Raw genomic sequence first — 8,741 nt, 5'->3', positions numbered from 1 at the left:
TGTGTGGTATTTCAGATTTTTAGACTTTGATTTTGTCATTTTAATTTGTTAAATTGTTAGAAGGCTAAAGGATTTTATTTTACCCTATGTACTATTTGTATATGGACAATTCCAGCAGGTGGTAATTTTTATGGTTATAAACTTCATATTAAAATATTGAAACATATAGAATTGCTAAATCATTGGAGTTTTTTTATATGTTATTGGAAGGATAGTTGATTTTGGAAGAAATCAAAATGTATGCAAGTATTTTTTGGCACGAGTCATTCACTAGAAGGGTAAGATTAGAGACCAAGTGTTGCAACCTACAATCTCTCAAGTTGAGTCAATTTTGTAAAATATTTTGGTGACATGTCAGAGTTGTTTGACTCCTCTCTAACATTTTATTTGAAAAAAAGGAATTGTTGGGTAAATGTTATCTAATGCGTCACTATTTTGTCATCAAGTTCAAATTTCAACTGTTATTGTGCCACCTTTTTTTTTTTCATTTATTTTTTGCAATGCTTGCTTAAATATAGAAAATATGTGTTAGACATGTAATCAAATTGTTCGGAGACATGAGGTCTCTATTTTTTTGTGATTCAGTAGAAATCTTTTTATTATGTGATTTTATTTGACAATGAGTTTAAGAACATATGAGATGTTAATACACTTTCTGTGCCATTGGTTGGCTCTCATTCTAAATTGGATGATTAATGTTTTATTTTTGGCTAGCTAGGATGATTACTCTTTTGTATCAAAATATTCATTCATCGACTCAAAAAAGATATTGAAATCTCATAAGGGAAAACGGTTACCAGTTATGACCCTAATTCAGTAATATTTTTTTTACTGAATGTTTGTTATACATGTGTCATTTTAACATGGATCAAATTATAAAATTTGCTATTTGGACTTAAATTTTAGCAAATCTTTTTGGATTCTTTACTTATGCTACATTGAAATATAAAATTCATTATTTGGACTTTATTTTTGAAGTTTAATATTCGAGATTTATGAATATTTTTGTCAGTTCAATATGTAGAAACAATTTCAACTTCTTATCATTGAGGTTATAAATTAAAATAATATTATCATTTTAAATTGATTTATTACAATTGAATTTCGTAATAGATGTGATACTAAAAAAATTGTTAATCGTGCCTTCAAGGGTGAGTTATCCCTAGTATGTAATCAATTTTCTACCTTTATATAAATCGGCAACTTACCACTATACGGTTGGGTCAACATGCTATATATATAACACCATCGGTTAATTTTTGGACACCGCATTTCTAGTTTATTCTAAAATCACCTTTTTAAAGTAATTTTAATAATAATATTTGCAATAAAATCACACACAACCCACCGCTTTCCCAAAAGGTCTTCTCCAAACCAGAACACCACAAACGACAAAACCTCCTAGTTTCCTCTTAGAACTCTCTCTCTTTCTCTCTCTCTATATATATATATATATTTGTGTGTTTCTATTTCATCATCATCATCATCATCATCAGACATGGACACTACGATCGGACCATTTGAAGCCTCCACCATCCCTTCCACCAACGTCATCGAACTCTACCTCACAATGGCTTCGTCTCCACCCTCGGCCGCCACCTCGCCCGCCACCTCGTCCAGATCGGCGTCTCCGACGTCTTCTCCATTCCCGGTGACTTCAACCTCACTTTCCTCGACCACCTTCTCGCTGAGCCCGGCCTCAACCTCATGGGCTCCTGCAACAAGCTCCGCGCCGGCTACGCCGCCGACGGCTTCGCTCGATCCTGAGACGTCAACACCTACGTCATCACTTTCACCGTCTGAGGCCTCGGTTGTAAATTAATTTTATGATATTATGCATATAGCAACTTTTATAACCTAAAATCCGTGATTTTCACAAATAAAAATATAAGATGGAAAATAAATAACATACCTGGATAGTTATACGAAACCTGATTCAAAATTGATTGAATATAAACCTAATAATAATATTAGTAGAAAACGTTTCTCTCTTTACTCTCTTTAGAATATGTTGAATTCAGAATAATTGACGGGTAATCTAAATGTCCTTTTATAGGTAAAAAGATGATCAGCTTCCTTATTCAATAATGATTCTATTTTCCTATCAAAGTAAGATATTTAAAAATACTATTCTATAATCTTGCCAAATCCCAGATTCATATTACCACATCATGTGGTCAATGTAATGATTAAATAATTAATTTAGTCTTACATTAGCGTCATCAACGCCATCGCCAGAGCGTACAGTGAGAATCTCCCTGTTATCTGTATCGCCGGTGGTCCTAATTCGAATGATTATGGAACTAATAGAATTCTTCATCACACCATCGAACTACCTGATTTCAGTCAAGAGCTTCACTGCTTTCAAATTGTTACTTGCTACCAGGTCTGTAGAGTTTAGTTTTTCAAAACTGTTTTTGAATTTTTGTGTGTTTTTTAAATCTACGTAAAATTTCTTCTACTTTTTTTTAAAAAAAAAAAAGAAAAAAGAAAATGTACTAATTTTTTTTAATTAATTTTTTTTTTTGTTAGCTGTAACTTGCCAGCAATTACACATCCCACTTTTAGCCGCGAGCCAGTTCCATTTTCAATCTCTCCCAAGTACAACTTCCATAATTTGATTTTGTCAAATATATATATATATATATATTTAAATACTAGTGATGTGTGTGAGAAGATCTTTATTTTCATAAGATTTAATTATTTGAATAGTTTGATTTTGTTACATGCAGTTTTCAAACTCATCAATTGCTATGACTATTTTTAGTAAATCAAAAAAGCGTGACGAAGAAAGTGTTTACACCTACGGACTTTTGCAAGTGAGAAATTTTTGACTGGTTTAACAAATGATGGTTAAATTTGAAAGCGGTTTAACAATTATTGGACATGGAGTTTTAGCAGTTACTAATTTTGTTAGGTTTTTATTCTTGGCAATCCCGTTTGACAAACTCCTTTCAGTTGTACTTGTATTCACACTTTTATTTCAGTGAGGCTATGAGTTTTTAGATGCGAATCCAACCCGAATTGTGCCTTGCAGTGAAGTTTGTGATGTTAATTCTTTAAAGATTGCCACTTCGATGACTATGACGGGGATCGAGCTGCCCGGTCAACTCGCAGGGGTCCGGGGGTAGCGCCCATTGACGGGTTCGGGGCAGCGGCCAGGCAGGGTCGAGGGGCAGCGCCCCCAAAGCAAAATGCAAAAATGCATTCGAAGTTGCTTGTCTGCTAGAGCGAACATTCCCCCGCTTGAGCGGAGAATGTATGGTTCCAGAAGTTTGATCACCTGCAAAAATACCGGGTTTTGTTTTTTCCCGCTCGAGCGGAATTTCATGCACTCGAGCGGAGATCGCGAGATAGTTTTCTATAAATACGTGTTTCTGTCCAAATCTAGGGTTATGTCTCCAGATCTTCTTCTTGGGTTCTAGGGTTTATATCTGGGGCTATTTTGCTAGTTTTCTTTGATGTTTAATTGAGTGTTCAACTCACGTTTTAAGAAGTATACATCAAAGGATTGTTTGTTTATTATATACAAGAGAGAGAGAGTCGTTCTTTGGTGGATTCTGGAGTGGCTCATCGTTAAGACAATTCCGAGGTGAAGACGGGGCTGGAAGAGGCACGTAGGGGTTGTTTCAATTCGGGCGTGGATTCGCTAGGTAATTGAGAGTATACCTGTGTAATTCCTTTATGTCTTTTTAGTGGATTGTTTTATGACTTTTATCCGTGGTTTTTTTTTTTTTTATCATAATTGGAGGCGTCCAATTATGGTTTTTCCACGTAAAATCGTTGTGTCGATTTTTCTTGATTGTTTGATTGAGATTATTGTTTATTGCTTAAAATTGATACATAATCACAAATCAATATCTAGGGGATTTCTAGATTTGTCAAATTTTATTGGTATTTTTGGAATAGAAAAAAGCGTGACAAAGTTATCAGTTGTGTGCTTTGTATAGTAGAATAGATATGTGCATGTATTGCAATGGTGAGTGTGTACTCGCATGAATGATATATTTTGGTTCAATTTATATTGATTTTGATTTTAATGGTGTACAGATTGAGTAATCAGACGGGTTTGGAGGTTGCAGTGGAAGCAGCAGCAGAGTTCTTGAACAAGACAGTGAAGCCAGTGTTGGTGGCTGGGCCGAAACTGCAAGTGGCAAACGTTTCTGATGCATTTGTTGAATTAGCCGATGCCTGTGGCTATCCAGTTTCCGTGATGCCATCAGCGAAAGGACTTGTGTCGGAGAACCATCCCCATTTCATTGGGACTTACTGGGGCGCCGTGAGCACCGCCTTCTGTGCAGAAATCGTCAAATCTGCCGATGCTTACTTGTTTGCAGGACCCATTTTCAAGGACTACAACTCTGTTGGGTACTCTCTGCTTCGGAAGAGAGAGAAGGCGATCATCGTGCAGACTGAACGTGTGGTGATTGGAAATGGGCCTGCGTTTGGGTGTGTTACAATGAAAGATTTCTTGAGAGCTCTGTCAAAGCGGCTTAAGCGCAACACAACTGCCTATGATAATTACCAGAGGATCTATGTTCCCGAGGGACATCCTCTCAAGTGTGAGCCCAACGAGCCCTTAAAGGTCAATGTTCTGTTGCACCACATTCAGAAGATGCTGTCAAGTGACAGCGCTGTGATTGCCGAGACTGGGGACTTTTGGTTTAATTGCTAGAAACTGAAATTGTCCGAGGGATGTGGGTAAGTGGCTGAGAGAATGTTGCATTTGTTTTTATTTTTTATTTTTTATTACACTTCATGATTTAACAACATTGTGAAATTGGGGCTTGCAGGTATGAGTTCCAGATGCAATATGGATCAATTGGCTGGGCTGTAGGTGCAACTCTTGGATATGCACAGGCTGCACGAAATAAGTGAGTGATTGCTTGCATTGGTGATGGTAGCTTTCAGGTATTTACGCATACATATCCATCTTTGTTGTATTCCATATGGTTTTGATTCTTGTAAATTTTTCTAATGATACTTCATATGAATTCTGGCAATCACTTCTCTGTTGTTCCTGTTTATCTCAAAAAATATGACATAGATCTCTATTTCGGGAAAGAAAGAGAACGCTTCTTCCTATTCAACTTAAATCTGTACGAGTTACTCCCAATGTTTTGGAAGATTGTTGACTTCCTCTGCAATATTTCCCACTGTATGTTAAAGGGTTGTGATGTATTGCTGTCTATGCTTGTATATCTTCCGCTTATGTCACGTTTGGTTGAGTGATTTGGGAAAGAATTTGGAAAGGAAAAGGAAAAATGTAGGTGAAATGTGAATAAAATATACTCACATTTCATTTAGTTTCTTTTACACAGCTTTTCTATTTCCCTTTCCCTTTCCAAATTTCTTCCCAAATCCCTCAACCAAACACAGGCTAAGGATTGAAATAATGGGATTCACTACTGATTAGCTCCTGAATTTGTTCGTGTTAACACTCATTTTGGTGAATGCTTCACAGGTGACTGCACAAGATGTGTCAACAATGTTGAGATGTGAACAGAGGACCATCATCTTCCTTTTAAACAAGGGGGGTTACACCATAGAAGTTCAGATCCATGATGGTCCTTACAATGTGATCAAGAACTGTAACTACATTGGTTTGGTCGATGCAATCCGCAATGGTGAAGGCAAGTGCTGGACAGCTAAGGTGAGTTGGGCAGCTCAATGCACATTCGCTTTGATGTATCAACTCTGAAATGGGACGATTAGCGATCCCAAAAACCTTTTTTTTTTTTTTGCCCTTATTGTTGCAGGTGCGCTATGAGGAAGAGCTCATCGAAGCAATTGATACAGCAATGGGTGCCAAGAGTGATTGCTTATGCTTCATAGAAGTGGTTGTTCACAAGGACGACACGAGCAAAGAGCTGCTTGAATGGGGCTCCAGAGTCTCTGCTGCAAATAGCCGACCACCGAACCCTAAGTAAATACTTATCACTGCTGCTATAAGTGGATAGAACAGCATTTTTATGCTTCCTTGGGTATTTTAAGTTCTAGGTTTTGCTTGAGTCACCTGTTCGCATATTCTGCATAGTTCTGCTGAATTTTTTTGTGTATATTCCCTTTGATTTTTACCATCTACCGATCTCTTTGCCTCATTTTTTCATATTAAAACTTTCTTTTTAGTTTGATTGTTAGATGTTTGGAATAATTGGATGGATAAATGCTGAGAGAGAGAGAGAGAGAGAGAGAGAGAGAGAGAATGAAATGGAGAGGCATGAAAATGAAATGGAGTAAATGGATTTGGATATCTTCGTCAATGGAAAATGATGCATAGATAATGTCTCTCAAACTACTTTTTGAAGTTGGATAATACTGAAGTGTTGTTCTTAGACAGAATGGTGTATTTATTTGTCGTCGTTTTATTCTAACCTTCTCTCTCATAATTTTTAGAGTTAAACTTTGGTGTTTTTCTATATAAATTTTTATATAAAATTTTGTTTGCTTATTATTTTTATTCCGATTGTATTTAAATTATAGATTTAAGTAAAAAATTTAGAAGAAAAATGAAAAAAATGAGTAAAGATTTCTTTCTCTTTCCGATCTTCCCCTACCTAAATTTTTGATCTAAAACACATCCAAGCATAGCTTACAATTCACGTTTGTAAACCCCATGGGGTCAACACTCACCAAAATGAGTACCACCATAAAAAATAAAAAATAAAAAATAAAAAATAAAAAAGGACTAATTTTAGAGATTCTCTAGTAATTTTTAAATTTTTTTATAAAAAAATATGTAAAAAAAATAAAAAAGTGATGTATCAACTTGTACCAAATAATAACTTTCCAAACTCGACGCAAGGAAAATAATCTCTCCCTCTTCTTTTTTTTTTTTTTGGTGGAATAAACACTAGATATATATAAATAGCAATAAAAGTCTATACAAAATTAGCTGCACTAGAGAAGGGCATAGCTTTCCAGCATTTTTGTTAAATGGCGCATTGTTTGGTTTGTGTTTTAAGATATAATTTTTTTAAAAAATCTTTAAATTTTTTGAAAAAATATTTTCAAAATTACTTTCTTTCCCTTACACATCAATTAATCACTTTTTTTTTTCTTCTTTCCCCTTCTCAATCATTTTTTTCTCTCATATACATCTACTCAACTATAACAAAATATCAAATTATCCCAAACTTCCAAACTCCAAAACTATTTTCAAAATATACAATCAAACAAATCAAAAAAATTTCTAAACTTTCTCCTCAAATTTTTTTTTTTTAAAATTTTTTTATCTCAAAACACAAATTAAACAGAGTCTATCAACCTACTTTTTACTGTCAATAGAGGGTTTGTTTTGAATTTTCATACAAATGATTTCATTAAAATTAAACCAAACAGAGTCTCTCGACCTACTTTTTACTGTAAATACTTCGCACTTTAGATGTTTGTTGTAGCTTCTCGTAGTTTAAAGTTCTTTTCGAAAATGAACTTTCAAAGATGACTCTTATGAGAAGGACTTTGGCAGATTAATGAATGTTTGGTGAATATATACTTGAAAGTCCTGCAAAATCAAACTTATCACACTTGATGTATTTTATTTTATTTTTTTAAATCTAAAAAAGAATAGTATAATTTATCTTATATTTTTTCACTAGATTAATTATGATGAAAAAGTATATTATCTTCAATCAAAAAACAATTAAAAATGAATATATATATATATATACATCACTCCTTCCATCACACCACCATTGGAGTTCACTTCATAATAGAACAGATAGATAGATAGATATATTAGTTTTAAAATCCTATTTTATATACATTTTTAATTAGCTAGATGGAATTGCATAAGGAATTTAATATGTTATGACACTTCTTAATGAAAATAATACTAAAATAAATTATTAATCTTTTATTAAATGGATTATCTATATCAAATTGTGTTCTGCAATTTTTATATTAACTTGGCTTGTTTAATATTTGTATTATTAAATTGTGTCATATTTGTATTCGTATAAAAAAATAATTAATCTTAATTGTTATTTTTCATATACAATTTGAATCGTGTTTTCTTATTGGATTGGAAATTCTGACATAACATTGTATTACAAATAACCTATATGTTAAGATAAATATAATAATATTAGGAGTACTATGGATAATTCATTTGAAAAAATGTGCATATAATAAAAAATAAAATAAATGTCACTTAAAGTTGTGTTTGGTTCATTGATTTTGGGAGGGACTTGAAAAGGAAAAAAAAAAAAAAAAAAGAAAGTAAAATATGAATAAAATATAACTACATTTCATTTAAATTTTATACAATTTTTTTTAATTTAATTTAATTTTTAATTTCTTTCCAAATATATGAATCAAAACAGCTTAAGAAACTCGTCCACTTCGCAAGAAGTGGAATGGAAGTGGAATTGGAATCGGAATCGGAAGCCAACGCAAGTAGATTCTCTGAAATCGACCTTCTGCGGGGGGGACTTACAATAAAATGACTAAAAAATTACTAGGTAAAATGATATATAAAATTATTTTTTAGATTCATTTTTAAAACTCAATGATATATAAATGATATGATTGATTGATAATTGAGAAAATATAAGAGAAAGTGTTATCTTAGATATCCTAATTGATTGTCACATTATTGAATTTGAAAATTGGGTCTAATTTTTTGAATTGTACAGCAATGCTCAATCTCTAATATCTAGATTTATTGAAAACTCTTTTTGAAAATCTAAATATGTCTTGTGTTTACGTGATTATTGATTTAGGCAATCCAAATAAAAATT

The 8,741-nt window shown here is 33.2% G+C and overlaps 1 pseudogene; it reads left to right on the top strand.

The window, feature by feature from the left end:
- The first annotated feature begins 557 nt into the window (after positions 1-557).
- LOC145800270 (pyruvate decarboxylase 2-like) lies at positions 558-5,974 on the top strand (annotated as a pseudogene).
- The last annotated feature ends 2,767 nt before the right edge of the window (positions 5,975-8,741 follow it).

The sequence above is a fragment of the Camellia sinensis genome, chromosome 10 (assembly GCF_055761805.1).
Source record: "Camellia sinensis isolate YWXY chromosome 10, ASM5576180v1, whole genome shotgun sequence".
NCBI classification, from domain to species: Eukaryota; Viridiplantae; Streptophyta; class Magnoliopsida; order Ericales; family Theaceae; genus Camellia; species Camellia sinensis.
Note: the sequence above shows the minus strand (reverse complement) of the source record. Positions and strands in the feature narration are given on the sequence as shown.